Here is a 24,489-nt window from a genome sequence, read left to right on the forward strand (position 1 = left end):
CCTCCTCCTGCAGTGCTGCCAGCATGTCCTCCTCTCCCTCACTCTGGCTGCACTGCAAGGTGATCGGTTCTTGCATATGCACCCCTTCCATCTGCTGTCCAGGCCCCCCTGTGTGCCCCATTCCCCCACAGAGTTGCCGGCTTCTCTCCTCTTCCATCGGAAGCTGCTGCAGGCACACAGGTGGGTGTCATTTACTGGCCCCTTCTTTCCTTAAATGAACACAGTGAGTGATCGGTACCAATCACTCCTGTGTTCATTCATCACTGAATCCTAGTAAACAATGTTTACTATGCTTCGGTTTGTGAATGAGAAGGAAGCCTCAGAGCACTTCCTATTCATTCATCTGTGTAGCTGGAGCTGTAGAGAAAGGGACTGATAAACCTACGTCCTCAGTCAAGGCTGTATGGGGACCCATGATTTCTAACAACAGCCCTGTGTGGCGGCAACCAGGTGAGGAGTACAAAGACAAGTGTGTATTGCCTACAGTCAAACAAAGTGGTAGGAGTGTAATGGTGTGGGGCTGCATGAGTGCTGCTGGCACTGGGGAGCTACAGTTCATTGAGGGAACCATGAATGCCAACATGTATTGTGACATACTGAAACAGAGCATGATGCCCTCCCTTCTGGGACTGGGCTGCAGGGCAGTATTCCAACATGATAACGACCCCAAACACACCTCCAAGATGACCACTGCCTTACTAAAGAAGCTGAGGATAAAGGTGATGGACGGGCCAAGCATGTCTCCAGACCTAAACCCTATTGAGCATCTGTGGGGCATCCTCAAATGGAAGGTAGAGGAGCGCAATGTCTCTAACATCCACCAGTTCTGTGATATCATCATGGAGGAGTGGAAGAGGACTCCAGTGGCAACCTGTGAAGCTCTGGTGAACTCCATGCCCAAAAGGGTTAAGGCAGTGCTGGAAAATAATGGTGGCCACACAAAATATTTACACTTTGGGCCCAATTTGCACATTTTCACTTAGGGGGGAAACACTTGTGTTGTCAGTGGTTTAGACATAATGGCTGTGTGTTGAGTTATTTTGAGGGGACAGCAAATATACACGGTTATACAAGCTGTACACTCACTATTATATATATATATATATATATATATATATATATATATATATATATATATATAAATATTTATTGGTATAGATGACAGACAAACGTGGCTTTAATATGGACTTTAATATGCTGGGCCCACAAACCTCTGCATATAACACAGGGCTATATTGCAATGCAAAATATAACAACTAGATGTCAGCAAAGTAATAGAACCGTGTAACAGATCACTATATACACTAATTAAAGACATCATTTTCTAGGCTGGTTTATGGGAATGCAGGCAAATGCTGCCAAGTCTACAGATCTGGTCATATCTGAGCAAACTGAAATCATACAAAATAGAAGTTAATCCGTATCAACCAATAGGATTGTTTCGTCCTGCTCTACTACATGAGGCATTCCAGAATCATAGAACATCACTACAGATCTTTATTTCTGATTGGATTTGCTATATATTTTAACTGGATACCTGGAAAAAATTCCTCAATAAGAACCGTCTATCCAGAATAGGGGTACACCGATCCGACTTTTCTTGTACCGATACCGATATCTGGCATTGTGTATCTGCCGATACCGAAACCGATCCGGAACTACACACATACACAATATGCATACGGCTGCGGTACAGAGCAAAGCTGCTGCTTCATGTGTATGGCTCCTCCATTCACAGGCAGAGTGCATCTGATATCACTCCGCCTGTGAGCCGGCCCTATAAAGGAAGCAGCAGCTCCCATCCCATACTACTACTATACCAAGTAAGGTACGGCTGAGCCGGGACTCAGCAAAACCGGATCGGCCCGTGGATCGATTAATTTTACCGATCCCCCGATCCAGCTATTGTGGCAGTATCGGCGCAGATATTCGATCCTAATATCGGATCGGTGCATCCCTAATCCAGAATACAGCTAAATTTGGATTATATTGAAGATCACAATACACAAAGGTTCCTCTCCATAGAACATATCAGATCCGTCATCCAAATGACCCCCAGAGTAAATGATTATAAATAAGATTTTAACTAGAATATACATTTCCATTCGCATTTAAACAGCACTGCAGAATAAACAAATAACTACTTAAAGAGGAAGTAAACCCTCCTCAGGAAGTTGTACCTATAGGTAAGCCTATGATAAGGCTTACCTATAGGTACTGTAAATATCTCCTAAACATGTGCGGTTTAGGAGATATTTACCTTTAATGCAGCCAGTGATGTCACTGGCGCATGCGCTCTGAAGGAACGGCTGATCGTGCCGTTCCTTCAGAGCCCCGTGCCGTGACCGTCGGCTCCCACGCGCGTGCGCGGGAGTGACGTCACCGCGGCTACGGCCAATCAGATGGCCGGATGCCGCGATCCCGGAAGACGGGCGACTGAACATGTCGCTCGTCATACAGGTAAGAGAGCGGCACGGCGGGGGCTCGTTCTAAGGTAAGTATTTCATAATGAGCTAGTATGCGATGCATACTAGCTCATTATGTCTTTCTCTTGCAGGTTGTAAAAAAAAATAAAAAAATTTTGAACGAGTTTACAACCTCTTTAAAGTCTAATTTTCTCACAGATCGATCCCAGTGACAGGTGCACTTTATTGCATTCACTAAATAAAAGCATCATTAGGGTTTAGAAGCATTTTTCCAACCCATGCAGATTTACTGTGGCCAGGCGGCTCGGCTGCGCGTAATCACATAGATCTACGTGATTATGTGCACACGGTTTTTGGCATAACGCACGTGCCGCCGTGCTCCTGCTGTGAGGAGACACAGGAGGCAGACCGCGGGAGAAGCGGGCTTGATCGCCGCTGGCCTCCCCATGATCTTCGGCAATACTGACAGGAGAGCCGTCTGGAATGTAAACAATGCAAGACGGCTCTCCTGTCAGAGGCAGGGAAAGATCGTGTGATTCAGCTAAGCTGAATCACATTTCTCTCTCTGCCGCTGTTCAATTCATCCCCCACACAGTTAGTAAGCACAAATAGGGAACACACTTAACCCCTTGATCACCCCAGTGTTAACCCCTTCCCTGCCAGTGTCATTTGTTAACCCCTTCCCTGCCAGTGTCATTTATATAGTAACAGTGTATATTATTTAGCACTGATTACTGTATTAATGTCACTGGTCCCCAAAAAGTGTCACTTAGTGTCAGATTTGTCCGCCGCAATGTCACAGTCCCGATAAAAATCGCTGATCGCCCCCCCTTAGTAATAAAAAAATAAAAAAAATTAAAAGTCCATAAATCTACCCCGTAGTTTGTAAACCATATAACTTTTGCGCAAACCAATTAAAATATGCTTTTTGGAATTTTATTTTACCAAAAATATGTAACAGAATACAAATTGGCCTAAACTGATAAAAAAATTAGATTAAATTTTTTTTACTGGGAATGTTTTATAGCAGAAGGTAGAAAATATTGGTATTTTTTTCAAAATTGTCGCTCTTTTTTTGTTTATAACGCAAAAATGAAAAAGCGCAGAGGTGATCAAATACCACCAAAAGATAGCGCTATTTGTGGGAAAAAAAGGACTTCAATTGTATTTGGGTACGGCATCGCACGACTGCGCAATTGTCAGTTAAAACAACGCAGTGCCTAATCACAAAAAATGGCCTGGTCATTAAGGGGGTAAAACCTACCGGGGCTGAAGTGGTTAACACAGATCCCCCTCACCCAATATAGTGCTAATATATGATGATTCTGAAAACTCACATTTTATTTATATGGCCAAAACCTTTTTTTCATAAAATAAAAGGCTTATTACTCTGATAGTGTTACCTACAGTAGAGTCAGCCTATGTTTATATTTAGCTAAAGCTTTTCTAATTAAACAATAATTAAAAAATAAACTATTTAATTGAACAGTTTACTTTAATAGCTTATACAAGTATTAGCTGGATTTGGATTTTAACTTATTAGTCTTAAAAAAAAAAAAAAAAAAAAAGCCTGTATAAAAGTTAATGTCCATCTAAGACCACAGGGGGGCAACACTGCAATGTGATTTTACTGCAAAACAAAAATCATTGTGACTCTGTTAGGGCTTGTTCACAACACGGTTTCTACTTTCCGTATGCATTTTTGCATACGCATTTACATGCATTCCTTTTTTTTTATTTTGAGACTTGACATTTTTTTATTTCCATTTAGGACAATGTGCTTTCTGGTGCATTTACACGCGTTTTAATGCATCCTGGACAAAAAAAAAAAAAGAGGGCAACTCATTAGGCTGTACTTTTGTGTAAAACACTGTAAATGACCAAACTGGTGTGAACTAGGGCCATTGGAATACATGGCAAACACTGTGTGCATGCATGTTGGATGGTGTTTAAAAACGTGGAAAGCTGCTGTGCTAATGCTAGTGACATACTAAAGCATATTTGTCATTTTGTATTTTGCCCAAAGTTACACTTTAACTTAACCACTGAAGGACCGGAAGGTTCACCCCCTCTTTATGACCAAGCCATTTTTTGTTATACGGCACTGCGTCACTTTATCTGACAATTGCGCGGACGTGCGACGCTGTACCCAAAAACAATTCCCCCCCCCCCCCAAATTTTTGGTCTTTTTATGTTTATAGTGCAAAAAATAAAAACCCAGTAGTGATTAACTTCTTCATGGCAGCGCTATAGCCGAAAGATGGCTGCAGCGCGTACCTAAATTGCTGGGAGGGCGTCCATTTACGCCTGCATGAGCTGCCTGCAAGCTCCCTGGGGGGTGCGCGTGGCTCGCTCCATGATCAACCCCGGCCCCTTACTACGTGATCAACTGTCAGCCAATGACAGCTGATCACGTGATGTAAACAGATCGCTGACTGCTGTCAGAGGGACATCTGTCCCGAAAGGGAAAAGAAACTTTGCCAACCAGCGCCACCTACCAGTGCAGGTCAGTGCCACCTATCAGTGCACACTAGTGCCACCTATCAGTGCCAACCAGTGCCACCTATCAGTGGCAATCGGTGCCCCAGCATCAGTGCTGCCTATCAGTGTCACCTACCAGTGCCTATCATTGCCCATCAGTGACACCCATCAGTGCCACCTATAAGTGCCCTTTAGTGCCCATGAGTGCCACCTATCAGTGCCACCTATTAGTGCCCTTCAGTGCCACCTACCAGTGCCCTTCGGTGCTGCCCATCAGTGCTGCCTTATCAGTGCCACCTTACCAGTGCCCATCAGTGCCGCCTTATCAGTGCACATCAATGAAGGAGAAAAATTACCTGTTTGCAAAATTTTATAACAAACTAGAACTTTGTTCAGCAAAAAATAAAAAACCACAGTAGTGATTTAATATCATAAAAAAAAACCTATTTGTTTGAAACAAATGATAAAAATATAATTTGGGTACAGTGTTGCATGACTGCGCAATTGTCATTCAAAGTGCGACAGCGCTAAATTCTGAGAATTGGCCTGGGCAGAAAGGGGGTTTAGGTGCCCAGTAGGCAAGTGGTTAAATACCACCAATAGAAAGCTCTATTTGTGTGAAAAAAAAAGATAAATATAAACTGTGCAAACTAACAATATACAAGAAAGATAAACCAATTTGTTGTGAATAAACAAATTAGTCCCAATTTTCAAACTTCAATTAAAAAAGATGTATGGGATTTTTTTTTTTCATTGAATCATACTTACCTAGGTGGATGCAGCATCTGTCCACCGCAGGCTCTAACACTGAGAACTGAGCGATCACACGGTTCTCATGGCTCCCTGGGCAGAGAGCTGGTGACTGTCAATTACTGCCGTCTGCTCTGCCCCCCTCATTCAACGGAGCGCTGGGCTGTGGAGGGGGCGGGAGCGGTCGACTCAGGCTCTCAGCAGCTCGCATGTGGGCGGATCCCGACCATATGGTCGTGATCTTTACCAAGCCTGGACCGGCTCTGAGACGTCAGCAGACAGCGGGCGGTGACCTGCAACCGAATTCCTGTAATGAGCGATGGGCGACCATCATCCCCACACACAGCAGCAAGTGAATGCAATTCTGTATTCCTCAGTACATTAATAAACTTACTATAACAGTTTTACGCTATGAGCCTCTTTCCCTGTCATCCTTCCTTTTGAATACTATGGTAGAGTATAGTGGACAAGCAACTGGTGAAACAGAAGCAGCACAGATCGGTAGATCTGTACCACAAGCGCTTTTCGACCATTTAAGAGATAGTTGGTCAAACTAATATAGTGAGTGCAAATCCATGTGGGGCATGATAAAGCACTTTATAGCGGAGTACTTTGTTATGTCCTTAACCACCTCAATACTGGGCTCTTACCCCCTTCCTCCCAGGCCAATTTTCAGCTTTCAGTGCTCTCACACTTTGAATGAGAATTACTCAGTCATGCACACTGTACCTAAAAGAAATATTTATCATTTTCTTCACACAAATAGAGCTCTCTTTTGGTGGTATTAAATCACCACTGGGGTTTTTTTTTTTTTGCGCTACAAATTAAAAAAGACCGAAAATTTTGAAATAAATATGAAGTGCCCCCACGGAGCCACCCGAATCAAGGGAGGTGCCAGGTTGACCATATGGCCCAATAGGTCGCAGGCCGCGGCCTAAGTTTCAGTGGAGACCCAGCCGCAATTGCCGGGATCCACAGTCCGGCAGATGCCCAAGGATAGAGTTGGGGTCTTCAGCTAAACTCACTGAGGTCGCCCCTCAATCGCGGTGCCCAAAGCAGTCGCGTGGCCCAGTAGGCCGCAAGCTGCAGCCTTAATTTTTGAGGGCGCCCAGCCGCAAGCCTCAGCAGGGCCGACCACCAAGGGTGGCGGGGGGAAGGCTGATGACCGTCAGCAGCTCTATCTGCTCGGTCAGCTGCTCGGACACTTAGTCAGCCAAAAGACCCACCGTGACTGTTTAGAGGGGCTGGGGGGGATGGAGGGGAACCCGGGGGTCCGACCATCCCAGGGAGGGGCCCACGTCCACCCCAAAAGACCACCAAGGGAAAAGGGGGACACTACTTACCACACCATGGAACAGGGTGGGCACCACTCTAGGCAGACAACTGCACCATCTTGGAATGGGGGTGCTGCGGCCCAGAGGCTCGCTATGACACAGGTCATGACCAGGGTCATGACCAGGGCTATGTGTCCACGCGAGGCATTTAACTCGCTGGCCAGCCCCCGTCCAGTGGGGCTATGTCGCGGCCAACCTAGTGCGGGGCTAGAGTTGGGTTGTGCTCGCTGGCCACACTGGGAAGACCGTAGGGATCTAGGATATCCAGTCCGTTGCCGAGTCTGGCAGTTGATTGTAGTTCTCACAGGAACAGAATTGATTGTAGTTCTCACAGGAACAGGAAAAAATAAAAGAAGAAAAAATTCAGTTTAAAAGGAAAAAATTGCCAGGAACAGAGATCCCAGCAAGGAACTAGGTCCTTACTCCTGACTAGGCAGAAAAAACTGAAGACCCATAGCAGGAAGTGGGAGTATACCCCCTGGGACTGCCCTATAGGCGTAGTCAAACTTTTTTCCACCTGGTGTCCTACTCCTGTAGGGGGCAGCATAAACCCAAGGGTCAAGAAGAGCTGTGTCTGCCAATAAACGAAAGAGAAACAAGTATTTTTGCTAGAAAATTACTTAGAACACCCAAACATTACAAATTTTTGTAGCAGAGGCCCTAGAGAATAAAATGGTATTGAAAATGGTAAAAAATAGAGATAAAATGGTAAAAATAGCATTTTTTAATGCAATTTTACACACTAACACATAGATACATTTTAATGAATTTCAATGCACACAGAGACAATATAACACCTACAATTTTTAGTAAAATATAAAATATGGTATTGTGCCGGGTAAATAGATACCAAACATATCACACTTTACAATTGTGTACACTTGTGAAATGGTGCCAAACGTCAGTATTTGAAAATCTCCATAGGCGACGCTTTATAAGCCTTTATTGGTTACCAGTTTAGAGTTATACAGGAGGTCTGGTGCTAGAATTATTGCTCTCGCTCTGACGTTCGTGTCGATACCTCACCTGTGTGGTGTAAACGTTTACGTATGCGTACGGGACTGACATGTGCAATCGCCTTTGCAGGGGCATTTTAAATGTTTTAATTATTGGTGGAACACTAGTACACTGACAGATGTTTTTGTGCACTTGTCCACTATGACAGATGTAGATGTCACAATGGTACACTATTGCACTATTGCAGATGTTTTGTGCACTGGTATAGATGTGATGGGACACTAAAAGATGTTTTGTGTACTGGTACAGATGTTTTGTGTACTGGTATAGATGTGATGGGGGACTGACAGATGTTTTGTGTACTGGTACAGATGTTTACGGGGGACTGTGACAGATGTGTATGGGGACAGGAACAGTGGTGCTTGGTGTACTGTGTGTGTGGGGATCTGTGACAGCTCTGTGTGTAAAACCATCCTTACACATAGAGCTGTCACAGAGCTTGCAGATTCACCCGCTCCCCCCCCCTCCCCCGAATCTAAGATCTGCGGGGAGATTTGTCACAGAGACACGTGTCTCTGCTAGCACTGTGAAGGCAGTGATTGGACAGGGCCGTCACATGATCAGGAAGGCCAATCATAGCGCCCATATCTGGATCCTGTCTTGGCTGTATTCTGTGATCACAGCCATCAAAGAATCACGCTGCAGCCCGGCCTCTGGGCCACTCACGGGCGCTTGTTCTGAGGGTTCGTTCTGGTGGCGATCAGTGACTTATAGCGGGACTGCGACATTGCAGCAGACAAATCGGACACTAAGTGACACTTTTTTGGGAACCAGTGACACTAATGTAGCGTACCTCCCCCCCCCAACATCCAGAGGCCTGATGGTGACCCCCAGAGATAGGGAGGGCCAAAATCCCTCCTCAGGGTGCAGATTACTAGGCATGGTGGGTGGTGAACAAGATAGAAAGATGGGCGCCAGTCACTTTTATGCTTAAACAGAGAGAAGTTTATTTCTCACAACAGGAACAAAAATGGAAGAGAGGGGTAGGGCACAGGACACCCTTAGTGAAAAAATGACAGATTGGCAGACTCCTTAGACAAATTGAAGAACAGGCAGACAGCAGTACAGAAAAAGAACCTTTAGGCTTGGACTGACCTGGGAGGCAACACCTCTCCCCTGTGTCCAGTCTCCTGTAGCTATCTGTACTTTGTAGCATCAGCTGTGTCTTATATCAACAGCAGGTAACTCATGGAAGGTTCAGGAATTCTGAGGATGATTCCACCTTCACACTTTCCCAGGCTTTCCAACACATGGCAGAGTCACCTCTGGTACTTCATCCCAGGTCGCCATCCTTTCCTTCATGCTTGCGGGTATTGTGCAGGCTCTCCCATACAAAGCCCCGAGCACATGGTTAGGCCTCAGACTTCAGACCTACCCAGCAGCAGCTATTCCTCACACACCCGCCCAGACCCCTGTCTGGGTGGTAAGAGACAGATCACCTGACTTCCTCCCAATAAATAGTCTCTCCCAGCATGCACCGCTATCAGAGTGATTGGCTGAGAGAAACATACATATTCATAACCTGACTCACTGTAATTTATCACACTAATGAAAAAGGTAATAGTGCCACCTACTGACAGAAAGGAAAATTACAACCAAACCAGGATTAGGAGGGAAATCCAATGACCACTATAATCACAATGTGCTACCACCTAGCACAACTAAATTTACTAGCAACCTTGCTTAGGACAAGGGTGCTACACTAATACAGTGATTGGTGCTAAAAATATGCACTGTCACTGTACTAATAACACCTGCTAAAAAGGGGTTAACATCAGGGGCGATCAAAGGGTTAACTGTGTGCCTAAAATGTGCTTGGTTAGTGTGGGGGAGGTGCTTGTACTGTGGGAAGGCAGAGATCTGTGTTCCTGCTTTGCAGAAACACAGAATCAAAACCTTCCCTACTGACAGAATGGCAGTCTGCCTTGTTTACATTGTGCTTGAGTCCTGAACGATCAGTGGGTCCCGGCAGACATTAAGTGCGCCCCAGACCCAGAAGTACAGAATCACCTACTAGGTATGTGATCCTGTGCAGGAGAGCCGCCTTGCCACTGTATATTTACAGTATTTGGTCAGCAAGCAGGTAAAATGTTAAACCATATATGATTGTTTTGGGATTGGGTTTGGATCTATTTTAAACTTTCGTTACTTGAACCTTAAGAGGGAGCTGTGGCCAAATGTCAGAGGAGATAAGATCACTGCACTAACCATTATGGCCCACTAGGTATATCTGCCATTTATTAAAGGAAAAAAAAAAACAATCCTAATGATTTCCAAGACCACATCTACTATACACTGCAGTTTTGATGCCTGTAAATACAGGAAATACAGGGAGGGGAGAAGTATAAAAGTTTCTATCAGCCAATCTAAACAGGGCTCATAGGGATTATGAGGTTCCCCTCGAGCAAGGGTGTAAAACCCGTGGCCCGCGCAAGTTCAGCATGTAGCCTGGGGCATCTCTGGAAGGACCCCGTTCAAGAAGAGAAAATGGTATGAGGAATGAGCAAAGCTAAAGGGATGCTTGAGGGCAGTGGTGTACCTAGAGCATTCGGCACCCGGGGCGGATCCTATATCTGGCACCCCCTCAACTTTAAAATGTAAAAATACCCACAAAAAATCTGTAATGTTTTCAAGAATATTTATTGCACAAATTTCACAGCCCTCCCATCGCAGTGCCCCTTGCAGCCCCCCCTCTCTAATCACAGTGCCCCTTTTACACTCTTTGCCTCGCCTGCACAGTCCTGCCTTTGGCATAAATAGATAGTTAATACTATTAGCAATGTGTTTAAGTTTGAGTAAGTGATTGGAGACATGCTACAGGAGACGGTCAGAGACTGCAGACATGATACAGGAGATAGTCAGAGACTGCAGACATGATACAGGAGATGGTCAGAGACTGAGGACATGATACAAGAGATGGTCAGAGAATGAGGACATGATATAAGAGATGGTCAGAGACTGAGGACATGATACAAGAGATGGTCAGAGACTGAGGACATGATATAAGAGATGGTCAGAGACTGAGGACATGATACAAGAGATGGTCAGAGACTGCAGACATGATACAAGAGATGGTCAGAGACTGCAGACGTGATACAAGAGATGGTCAGAGACTACGGACGTGATAGAAGAGATGGTCAGGCACTGCAGACATGATACAGTAGATGGTCAGACACTGCGGACATGATAAAGTGGATGGTCAGAGACCGGGGACATGATACAGGAGGTGGTCAGAGACTGCAAACATGATATGGGAGATGGTCAGACACTGCAGACATGATACAAGAGATGGACAGACTGCGGATATGATACAAGAGATGGTCATAAAGCGTGGACATGATACAAGAGATGGTCAGAGACTGCGGACATGATACAAGAGATGATCAGAGATCGGGGACATGATACAAGAGATGATCAGAGATCGGGGACATGATACAAGAGATGGTCAAAGACTGTAGACATGATACAAGCTAAGGGACATGGGAGGGGACTGGAGAGAATTGCAGGGGGGGTTGGAGAGTGCGGGGGCCGGAGAGCACTGGGGGAGGGCAGGGAAAACCAGGGGGACGTAGAGAATGGGGGGAGGGGGGCGGGGAGAACAGAGGGGAGTGGGGCGGAGAGCACTGGGGAAGCCAAAGATCACTGGGGAGCCAGAGAGCACAGGGGGGGGGGACTGGAGAGCACTGGGGGGGATTCAAGATCACTGAGAGGGGGAGCCAGGGAGCACAGGGGGGTGGAGAGCACTGGGGAAGCCAGAGAGCATGGGGGGGGAGCTGAAAAGCACTGGGGGGGCTAAAGAGACCTAGCGAGGGCTGGAAGGGGGGGCTGAAGAAAACTGGGGGGGGGCTGGACAACACTATAGAGGAATTGATCTTTCCATATTCCTCCTGCAGCCGCTGAATGCCTGCAGAGGGGAGAGGAAGAGAATCAGGCGTTCAGCGGTGCAGAAGGACTATGGAAAGATCAATTCCTCTATATGCAGCTGCCCCACCTCTCCTCCTAGCAAGGCACACAGGGAGGCTGCTCGGCACTCCCCTTCTTCCCAAACCCCCAACCCCCGAGCAGCGCGGACTGAAACAGCAGCTACTGTAGCTGCCTTCACAGGGAGATGCGGGCTGGCCCGGCGGTGCTGTCGGGCACCCCTGAGCAGCGCTGGCCTGACACCCCCCCAGTGCGTGGCAAACCCCCCCCCCCCCCCCCCCCCGTTGGTACGCCACTGCTTGAGGGGGTGCTGTTTTTGAAAAAGCAATGGCAATGGCTGTGATTCTACATATCACCCAGCAAGTAAATGGCACTTGGCTGTATTGGGGGAGTTTAACAATGTATTGTTCCTAAATAAAAGTAATATGAGTACTTGACTTTGACATGCTATCATACAGCAGATTTCAGACCAGGGGAGTAAAAGGAGCCAATCAGTTCACATGCTGACAAGAAGCATGCTGATAGGAAGAGAAAGCAGACTAAGAGAGATAGGCTCATCACTAATCTGCTTCAACTGTACTGTCCAGTCACAGGCTGGGGAAGGGGTCCTGACAGCCTGGGGTCAGTGGAAGTGGGCTGAATAATGCCAGCTGTAAATCCACAGGGAACACTGAGGACATCTTGTGGCAGAAAAGAAGTACGGTGCAGAACGGCTTCATATTGAAATTCAGTATTGCAGCAGAAGATGCTTTGTTAGGTTATCTTTTAATGAGCCATTTATTATTTTTTATTGGTCCTGAATAAAATTCTGCTTTAAGAATATTTTTTGAGGTGGTATTTTATTTTGCAATGCACACTGCAAAATGACACAAATACATTATGATTTATGACCTTTGCTTTAGCACATTTAGCAGCCATCAGGCAGGAGACGGGTCTGACAGTCTCTGGATGTAATACTCTGTTATCTGGTGTTCTATTGCTCTAAAAGATGAGATGTGCACAGCGGAGTATAAAACGTACTGAACAAAAACACCAGCAGTCACCATCACTGAACTCACTGTGCTAAGACTCAATGACGATATCTGTGCTGCTCAAAAGCAACCAAGACCCCATTGATCACTGCCTTCCAATTGGGGCAACGAAGATGATTTCCATTTCAAGAAGATTTCCGGCCTGGCATAAAATGCAGAGCAGCACACAAACCATTTCAGATAACGGGATGCCTCGATATTGTCCGTAACTCTGAGCAGGAAAACAAGTTGGTGAGTCGGCAAAGTTAGCTCCCCTACCATATTCTTGGTATTACCTACCCCCTTCCAGTAGACTGCAACATTGCGGCGGACATATCGGACCCCTAACTGACATTTTTGACACTTTTGGGGGGACCAGTGACATTTTCTACAGTAATCAGTGCTAAAAATATGCACTGTTACTGTAATAATGACACTGGCAGGGAAGGGGTTAACACTGTTGGTGATCAAAGGGTAAATGTATGCCTCATGCTTACTGACGTGTGTTGGGGGGGGGGAGGGGGGTTTTGTGACACACACAGAGATCGCAGGTTCAGCAATGCTGAATCCTGTGATCTCTCCCTGTCTGTCACAGAGAAGATCTGCCTGCTTTGTTTACACAAGCAGGTGGATCTTCTCACACTCTCCCCGACGCCTCTCCTCCTCCGGCCCGACTCCTGCTGTGTCTAAACACAACGGGAGCGAGCCTCCGGCGAGATCACTAGGAGTCCACCGCGTGATTTTACCGCCAAAGGGGTTATCAAAACCATTGGACAAAAAGTTACATAATATCAAAGGGAAAAAAAAGATTACGATTTTTCCTTCATTGTTGTACAATACCGACAGCCCCAGGAATGAAAGGCAGGGAAAGCTCAATAGTGACCCCTGCCTATGGGATCAAGGTTCGACACAAAGAGGCAGTTAAGTTTTATATTAATGTGATTGGTTTCTTACCTCTTAAGCTTTATTCAAATTTTCCAGAAAATTCTGCGGTGGCAGGTGACTTGAAGAACCTATGAAAAGAAAAAAAAAATTCAAAAGTCGTCAGAACAGCAGCTGAAGAAGCATCCCTCCCTTTGTCGCAGTCCTTTGGTATGTAACCTTGACCCTTCTGCTGAAAGGGATAATTGGTTTAAAATTTTAATTAGAGCTTTAATGGCTGAACTATTGGTATGTAAAACAGTTTTTAAGTGGTTGGTGTAGTTATAGTATTGGAAATGTAGCCATAAGCAAATACAGTACATTATTATTACAGGTGAATCGTAATTCTTATACCAATAATAAAGGGAAACAGCCATTCAAACCACAATAACTATCTGACTGTTTTTATTTAATATTTAATAAATATTTTGTGTTCGGTCACTGGTCCCATTATGACCTACATTGATATAGAAAAGAGATAGAGAGTAAAAACAGTAATACTTTACAAATAACTAGTGTTGGTCGAACTCATGCTCGGGCCGAACATCGCCTATTCGCCCCGTGCATTCTAAGACCTGATTGGGCCAAGATTTGCCCAATCAGAATGCAGTAAAAACTTGTTGTTAAGGGCCAGGGCCTGGAAGCCGGCCATGGCGTCCTTAAGAACCGATGAGTCATCAGCTGTCAATGGGCTTTCCCTGCTGACAGCTAAATAAAAAAACACATTTGTCAGTAAAAAAAAAAAACCCTTATCTGGGCATGCAGCCTGGCAGGTAAGGAAAGGGGGGTAATGAGTGTGGCCACATGCTCTTAACATGGGGGGGGGGGGGTGCTTTGGGGCACTGCCCTACCCATTCACCGAAGTGTCAAAATAAATAAAAAAATAAAAAACAGGTTTTTGACAAATCCTTTTATTAAAAAAAAACTGTCCCCCAATGTAGCTCCATTGTCAATTAAAAAAAAAGAAAATTGCTCCGCCCGCTGTAAAGGCAAGCTCCTGAATGGCTGGCTTGCCATTTGACAGTTCTTATATAGGTAAGGGCGGGGCCACCTGGGGTCTGTGACCTCACAATGGGGTGGGGTCTCGGAGTGATGTCACCACCTGGCTACGCCCCATAGCTATATAAGAACTGTCAAACACTGCAGCTGACAGAACAGTGGGAGCCAGAGTTGGAGGAGGAGCTTTTTTTTATTTTCAGCGGGTCAGTGGCAGCGGAGGAAGAAGACATTGTGCTTGATGTTGGAACTATGACAGGGGACAGTCTTCATTTTTAATAAAGGTTTTTGTCAAAAAACATTTTTTGTTTTTTTTGTATCACTAAAGATTCTGATAAGCCCCCTGTCTGCAGACCCTCAGAACCACCGGCCAGGGTTGTGTGAAAGAGACCCTTGTGGGCCTGGTATGGTTTCAGGGGCTCGCTCGTCCCCTCCCTTTCCTGAACCGCCGGGCTGCATGATCAAGTAAGAGTCAGAGGTAGGGACTTTGGGGGGGGGACCCCAGGCCATTTTTGGGGGGATTTTTGCATGCCTGAAAAACACGTGCCTGAAAAACGCATCAAGCACAGCCCGCATAGATGTGAACCTAGACTGAACTATTATAGTGTCATTTTAGTAGGGTAGACAGACATCTACATATATGTCTTTTTTTTCCCTATCAAAGATCTATTTTAGGGTTTGGGAGCAGTACAAGGTCAAAGCTAATATCATATAATTTTAGGGACCCGCTGCTAAGTAAAGATTTACTGTAACTGTTAGAGATATTTAAAGGCTAAGTTCACATTTGGAACATTTTACATCCATATTTAGGTTATGACATGTTCCCGCTTCTGCCCCCCTCAACCCCCAGATCCCACCCTTAGGATAACGGGTTGGGGTTCCTCTCCCCTGAACCCATTGTCACCTTTCCAAATTGGAATGGCTTGGTGGGGCTCTGCCTCCACAGCAGTGTCATTCACAGGAATCTGTGAATGAAGAAACTACAAGTCCCATCTTCCACCGTAGGAGACGTCTCACAGATCTCAATAAACTGTGTGGGTGCTGATAGTTCATGGACACTTTCACCAGCTTTTATACTGACAGCCTGTGGGGAGATATGGGCAAGAAAGTTAGGGATAGTGTTTACAGAAGCCTGGCATTGCATCCTTGAACTACTAATCTCTAGTGCAATGTTCTGAAGGCTCCTCTCAAAAAACTGCACTTTTTATTTCCTGCAAAAATGTGTGCCCTTATTTTTTTTCCAAAAAGCTGAACTTAGCATTTAATAACTTCCATTAACTTTGTAATAACATTCAAGTGTTAACGTTTATGAGATTTTAAGGGTTTACATTGGCTTTAACCACTTGCTGATCCCGCTATAGTTAAATGATGGCTAGCACCTGGCCGGGTAGTTCTGGGGCACCGTCATATGACGGTGTCGCAAGATCGCGCCCTCCGTGGGGTGCTGGAGGCATTCTCTGTGATCACAGTGTCTGGAGAACACTGCTGAGCACAGATTGAGGTAAAGAGCCACTCAGCGGCTCTTTACTATGAGATCAGCTGTGTCCAATCGGATGTAAACACAAGCAGGTTACTGGCACTCCTTTCCTCATGCTGCCGGGAGAATAGAAGAGAGACGATAGCCGGATTCCCTAGAAGGGACATGTACACCGGAAATCAGGTCACTGATTATCAGTGCAGTCCCAACAGTGCCCTCCAGTGCTGCCAATCTGTGCCCACCAGTGTTGCCAATCTGTGCCCACTAGTGCTGCCAATCAGTGCCTCCTCATCAGTGTCACCTACCAGTGCCTATCAGTGTACCCTACCAGTGTCCATCAATGCAGCCTCATCAGTGCCCACCAGTACCCTCCTGTTTGCAAAATTTTATAACAAACTATAAAAAAGTTGTTTTTTTTTTTCAAAAATTTTCGATCTTTATTATTTTATTTACAAAAAATAAAAAAACCCAGTGGTGAATAAATACCTCCAAAAGAAAGCTCTATGTGTGTGAAAAAAATGATAAAAAAACTTTGTTTGGGTAGTGTTGCATGACCGTGCAACTGTCATACAAAGTGTGACAGCGCTGAAAGCTGAAAAATGGCCTGGGCAGGAAGGGGGTTAAAGTGTCCAGTAGGAAAGTGGTTAAATATTCTTTTGTATATTTGTCTATAGTGCTGCTTTAACGTTTTGCCAGTTATTAAGGAATAAGGTAGTTTGAGGCCTAGTGTAGTGAAGTGACTGTCTTTCGCAGGTAGAATGTGACATTGAAACTCTATATAACACTCATAAAGCCTGTAACAAAGACAGTGACTCATTTTCATTTGAAAAGTAGTCAGTGGGAAGCCTTTTTATAAACATGTCGGGGATTATAAAAATAAAATGCGCGCTTTCAATCTCTGACTGACAGCACTTGTGTCAAGGCATCCTAACAAATAATTACTCCTAACGCTTTTGTTTACACCCTGTCCAGCTGGTGCTGGGAAAATAATCAGACAGGACTGGTAAGGAGAGTCAGGATTGGGGACAATAAATTATGCAAGTCACTGATGCTTGCTGTTATCACACAGAACACATTATGGGAATGTCCAACTGTCTTCATGCTCAGAATTAATTCTCAGGCACATGTGCTGAACCAAAGTGATGCAGCGAGCTCCTCATCTGCTCCAATAGCTGCCATCTACATGCCAAGCAATGCAACTTCTGCCTGCACACTGCTGAGAAATGATGTTGCTGTGCTGTCATTACTGTGTAACTCGGTGCTTTCCAGCTGCGAGCAGAGACAGCCCAATTAATAGGCATTCCTTTAGGACACAGGTGTCAAACACCGAATGCCGCCCCCCAGGCCATTTCATGTGGCCCTGGCACCTCTCCTGCAGCTGCGGCACCCCCCTTGTCTCTATAGTGGCAGCAGAGAGGACAGATCTCCTTTTGCCAGATTCTTTTCTGTGCAGCTGCAGAAAGGCTCTTCTTTGCCCACCCATCCCCCCCCCCCTTCTCAGCAGTCCACAGCAGAGAGGAGGGTAGAACTCCTCCTACAGATCCTGCACCTCTTTGTGCAGCCGCAACACCACCTTGCCTCTGCCTCCCCTGATCTTGGCATTTAGCAGACTCTGGAAGCTGATTCCAGCCCTCCTCTGGTTCTCCTCCAGACCCCGCACTTCTTCCCAGGTCCACCAGCATCAGCAACCATGATGCTGATGCGGCCCACAATGAAATTTCGTTTGACACCCCAGTTTAGGAGAATGTCAGACAAAAACACAATGTTCAGTAAATAAGTGTGAAAAGCTTTTACAAATGTCTATTTTAGAGCCTCTAAAGAAGTTGCAAAATGAATCACAATGGAAACCTCTGCATTGAGGGTTTCTAAAAGAATTAATTTAATGTAATTTAAATATTTATTTTTGGTCAAGTAGAAAAACAATGAAGTGGCTTTAGATGTCTCAGGAGAGATGTCTTCCTCGTGTATCTTTGTTATGCCCCATACACACGTGCAGATTATCTGCAGACTTTTGTCTGCAGACTTACCAAAACCATATAATATGAGGTCAAACCTAAACACTTTCAATTTGTATGCAATCTGGCAGGCCCTTGCACTACATAGAAAAGGTAAGTCTGCAGACAAAAGTCTGCAGATAATCTGCAGGTGTGTATGGGGCATTAGGCAGACAGTGCCGGGACAAGGTCATTCGGTGTCCAGGGCAAAGATGGCAAACTGCGCCCCCCCCTCAGGTGTAAAGAAAGATTCAGTGTAATTTCAAAACAAGAAAATACTGTACTTAAAGCGGAGTTCCACCCAGTGAACGTTTTTTTTTTAATAAAAATACCCCCGGGCTAGTGCATTCCACAATGGCTAGCCTCTGATCTGTCCCGGGTTGCACTTACCTTTTAGAAGAAATACTTACCTTGAAAAAGTATTGTCCAGCGCTGCCATCTCAGGTGTGGGCAGCTTGAAGCCAGCGCGACCCTCTTCTGCGTCCTCTTCCGTCTTCTTCGGTCCCACGATGCACTGCACCGGCCCCGGCGTAACTTCCGGTGCCCCAGTGTCATCCCTGCACAGCCCAGAAGCTGTTTAGCAAGTTATGACGGCGCCTGCACTGGAACTGACGTCGGGGCCGGTGCAGGCGCATTGATTCCTGGGAGCGATGACGTTCAGCTCCCAGGAATCATTGCAAAGCCAGGAAGTGACGAATCGCCGTGGCCGCCGAGGGGAGGAAGAGGAAGTAAGGTAATTATATTTTCTTCTAAACCAGGTAAGTAAAAAAAAAAAAAAAAAAATTGCGATTATCCATTTGTTTTTCAGGTGACCCCGGGCATGAAGATGGAGGTAAGTTTAATTTTAGGGTGGAACTCCGCTTTAAAACAGCAACCAATTTACGCAATAAAAGGTCCACAGCATTCGCATCAGTTTCTGCAACAATGATCCCCAGCAATGGTGCTAGCTTATGTAATAACCCCCAGCATTGATGGCAGTGTCTGCGATCCCCATGTGAACTGGATGGAGTGGTTAACTTGAAGATTTTACCCCTGTCATTAGTGACCGACCAATGGCAGTAAATTAACCCCTGCGTGCTGCATTAGTGGCACCAATGTTAGTGTTAACACTGCTACTAATGCAGCACATAGGGGTTAATTAACAGTCGTTGGTTGGTCACTAATGCATCAGTGACCAGTGGAAATACATTACCCCATCATGCTGCATATTACAAATATCATTAGCAATAAACCTCCCCACAGCCTGAGCCCCCCCCCCCCCCCAATCCAAAGAGGTTCTTTTCATCTGAACATGGTATTTTGGTATCATAGGCGTGCGCACGGGGTGTGCCGGGTGTGCCTGGGCACACCCTAATCACCCTGTGTCTGTTAGTGTAGGGCCGGCTGTCTCCGGAGATCTCCATCTTTGGCACTGAGGGTAGTGAGATACTTGGTGGAGAGGCGGCTGTGCTGTTGGCTCCAGCAGACAGTGAGGCTTGCCAGAGCCGCTCAGTGTGTGTGACACTGTCAGGTAATGTTACTGCTTGCAGGGGGAAGACAAGCTGTCAAAACTCGGCGGTGATGTCGGGGATGGGCAGGACCGAACAGCTATCAAACACCAGCCAATGGGATGGGGTCTGGGCGGCTGCTTCATTTATGTGGCCCCGCCCCTTTCTTAAGCAGCCCAATCATTGGCTGGTGTTTGACAGCTGCTCGATCCCGCCCACCCCCGACATCACCGCTAAGTTTTGACAGCTGGTCTTTCTCCCTGCAAGCAGCTACATGACAGTGTCACACACAGTGGGGTACCAATAGGGGGGCGCACTGGGGGGTATCAGCCAGCGTCCTCTGAGAGATCCTGTATGGCAGTGTGAAGGCAGCTCCTTCAATCCGTGCTGCAAGCGGGGGTGGAGACGCGGCGGGATGAAGGGGGCGGAGCCGCGGCGGGAAGAAAGGGGCGGAGCCTCGGCGGGAAGAAGGGGCGGAGCCTCGGCGGGAAGAAGGTGAGTGCCCATTGCCCAAGTGTGTGTGTGCTCTGTGCTGGATAGGAGGAGGATGGGGAAGCTGCATATAGAGGAATTCATCCTTCCCTATTCTTCCTGCAGCTGCTGAATAACTGATTGTCCTCCTCTCCCTCCTGCAGGAAGAATGGTGAAAGACCAATTCCTCTATATGCAGCTGCCCCATGCCCCTCCTATACAACTTCCTTTGCTGGCCCCCCAGTGCTCTCTTAACCTCCCCCCCTCAGTGCTCTTAACCCCTGTGCACTAGACCCCCCCTGTTCTTTAGCCCCCCCCCCATGCTCTTCAGCTCCCCACAGTGCTTTTTATCTCCCTCCCCCTATGCTCCCTGTCCCCCCCAGTGCTCTCCACCCCCCTGGTTTTCCCTGCCTGCCCCCCAAGTGCTCCCTGTCCCCCCCAGTGCTCTCCACCCCCCTGGTTTTCCCTGCTCGCCCCCCCCCCCAGTGCTCTCCACCCCCTGCACCTTCCAACCCCCCTACAATGCTTTGCAAACCCCCTCTTAATTCTCTCCTGTCCCCCCCCCCCCCACCGTGCCCTTCACCTCCTCCAGTGCTCTCTACTTCCCCTGTGCTCTCCGGCCCCCCTAGTGCTCTTCTATCTTCTATCATGTCCTCAGTCTTTGAGTATCTTCTGTATCATGTCTGCAGTCTCTGACCATCTCCTGTATCATGTCTGCAGTCTCTGACCATCTCCTGTATCACGTCTGCAGTCTCTGACCATCTCCTGTATCATGTCTGCAGTCTCTGACCATCTCTTGTATCATGTCTGCAGTCTCTGACCATCTCCTTTATTATGTTTGCAGTCTCTGACCATCTCCTGTATCATGTCTGCAGTCTCTGACCATCTCTTGTATCATGTCTGCAGTTTCTGACCATCTCCTGTATCATGTCTGCAGTCTCTGACCATCTCTTGTATCATGTCTGCAGTCTCTGACCATCTCCTTTATTATGTCTGCAGTCTCTGACCATCTCCTGTATCATGTCTGCAGTCTCTGACCATCTCTTGTATCATGTCTGCAGTTTCTGACCATCTCCTGTATCACGTCTGCAGTCTCTGACCATCTCCTGTACACATCTGGAGTCTCTGACCATCTCCTGTATCATGTCTGCAGTCTCTGACCATCTCCTGTATCATGTCTGCAGTCTCTGACCATCTCTTTTATCATGTCTGCAGTCTCTGACCGTCTCATGCCAAAGTTCGCCTATATACACATATATATATACACGCATGTGTGTTTGAGCCTTGGGGTGCACACCCTAATGCAATAGGCTGCGCACGCCTATGTTTTGGTTCCTCCTTGCGCTCCTCTGGCAGCCCTGGCAGCACACTCTGCTCCTCTGAGTCCTCTCCCATCCTGCCGGCGCCGGCATCTCAGTGATGTCACACCAGGCCGGCGCCTGTCAGGGGGAGTGTCTTTGCTGACAAGGAAGGGAAGAGCTCTGCTGTTCTAGGCTAGGCGCACTCGGCACATCATTGCAGCTATACGCAGGGCCGCTGATAGGGGGGGACCACCAGCCCTCTTGTAGGGGGCCCCAAGCACACAGGGGGGCCCACACAGAGAGGGAGATTAGTGATGGACAACAAATACAGAAATCTTCCTCAGCACCTGAATCTGATTTGTCCCTCTCCCTGCTATCAGCTTTTATCTGTTGAGAAAGAGACAGTTGTCCCTCACTAATCCCCCTCCCTTGTGTGGGCCCCCCTCCCAGCACTTATCTCTGCTCAGGAGTTTATTTGTAAATTGTAACTTTGTTTCTCTCTCTGTCTCTCTGATCACTGAGCTCCAACTGCCCAGCCTGTATATTTTTCTCATCTCATCTTCTTTTTTATTTAACATAGTTTTTTTTTTTTAGATTTAGCAGGAATTATGCGAGTTATGTTATATTTGTGTCTGCTAATAGCGATTTTGTTGTAATTTTAGCTAAATATATCGTTAATATTTTCTTGGGGGGGCCCTGCCAGGTAGTCTGTACGGGGCCCCGCGATTTCTAAAAGCAGCCCTGGCTATACGTATAGAGGATGGTGTGTACTGTCATACACACACACACACAGTATACTCTGCGGGCACCAGTGTTAATTTTGTCGACTAAAACCGGCTAAAACGTTTTCGTCGACTAACACAATTCAGATGACTAAAATACGACTAAAACTAAAATGGCATTTTAGTCTTAAGACTAAAATATGACTAAAACTAAAATGGCATTTTAGTCAAAAGACTATAACTAAAACTAAATCGAAATTTGCTGCCAAAAATTAACACTGGTGCATGCTCAAAGCATAAATAATAACATATTAGATTTTTCACTCCAGGACCAGCAGTAGTATATAAGGAGTTTGGAAATTGTAGAGAAATGCTTAAATAATGCATTACAAATTACAATTGAACTACACCCATTCGATTATAGATGACTTGTGTAATGAGGTGGTGCGCTATATCTAGATAACTGTGCAATAATTTGCAACCAATAAATATACACCTTCAAAAATCAAACAAAGAATATGGTGCAATGTGTACAATATACAATATTGTATAAAGAAAAAAGTCCCAAGACACCAACGTGTCGATATTAGACAATCTTCAGTGATGTGATAAGTGACAGATGGTGTTGAAAACAAATGGTGACTTGAATTCCCTCCACCTGTTGGAATTCCTCCTTACCGGACGGAATAAAGTAAGTGCTCTCCTTAGCAAAATTAAACGATCCCAGTGCTCTATAAACAAACAATGGTGATCCCCACCGTGCGTTCACAATGGCCCGCTGGGCTTCTTACCAGATGAATAGAGATAACATGCGTTGTTATACTCCTCTCAAACGAGTGTGTCTCTATATCCAGTTGGTATTGATGGCCTCTGATGGATATGGATACCAGATACTACTACGCTGCTCTCAGGCGAATCAGACCTTGTATGCAGATGGCACTGACAGCCGCTTGTTCAAAGCGTTAGGAAAAATCGTTGCATTCCGGTATAACCTTGCTACGCCCCTGTTTTTTGCTGCATCAGGGTTGGCGTAGTCATCCTGTCCAATTATAGGTTTCCAATTCGTCCACTGCAATATTGTAGTCCAGATATAAATCACTGATCGTCGCCATTACACATATGAGGAGACAGAAGCCTGTGCTCGGTGCAGTCGGTCCAGAAGGCAAAGATGAACGCGCGCTGTATTCTGGGAGGAGAAACTTCTCAGCGCGCTAAACTTTCAATCCTATCCTGGGTACGGTCATGTGATCCGGAGAGCCCCATGTGACCTGTGTGCTGTCAGAGCGCAGATTACGTAAATCTGCGCTCTGACAGCACACAGGTCACATGGGGCTCTCCGGATCACATGACCGTACCCAGGATAGGATTGAAAGTTTAGCGCGCTGAGAAGTTTCTCCTCCCAGAATACAGCGCGCGTTCATCTTTGCCTTCTGGACCGACTGCACCGAGCACAGGCTTCTGTCTCCTCATATGTGTAATGGCGACGATCAGTGATTTATATCTGGACTACAATATTGCAGTGGACGAATTGGAAACCTATAATTGGACAGGATGACTACGCCAACCCTGATGCAGCAAAAAACAGGGGCGTAGCAAGGTTATACTGGAATGCAACGATTTTTCCTAACGCTTTGAACAAGCGGCTGTCAGTGCCATCTGCATACAAGGTCTGATTCGCCTGAGAGCAGCGTAGTAGTATCTGGTATCCATATCCATCAGAGGCCGTCAATACCAACTGGATATAGAGACACACTCGTTTGAGAGGAGTATAACAACGCATGTTATCTCTATCCATCTGGTAAGAAGCCCAGCGGGCCATTGTGAACGCACGGTGGGGATCACCATTGTTTGTTTATAGAGCACTGGGATCGTTTAATTTTGCTAAGGAGAGCACTTACTTTATTCCGTCCGGTAAGGAGGAATTCCAACAGGTGGAGGGAATTCAAGTCACCATTTGTTTTCAACACCATCTGTCACTTATCACATCACTGAAGATTGTCTAATATCGACACGTTGGTGTCTTGGGACTTTTTTCTTTATACAATATTGTATATTGTACACATTGCACCATATTCTTTGTTTGATTTTTGAAGGTGTATATTTATTGGTTGCAAATTATTGCACAGTTATCTAGATATAGCGCACCACCTCATTACACATTTAATTACATTTTTTCTGGGA

Source organism: Pelophylax lessonae, assembly GCF_965119305.1.
Source record: "Pelophylax lessonae genome assembly, chromosome: 6".
NCBI lineage: Eukaryota > Metazoa > Chordata > Amphibia > Anura > Ranidae > Pelophylax > Pelophylax lessonae.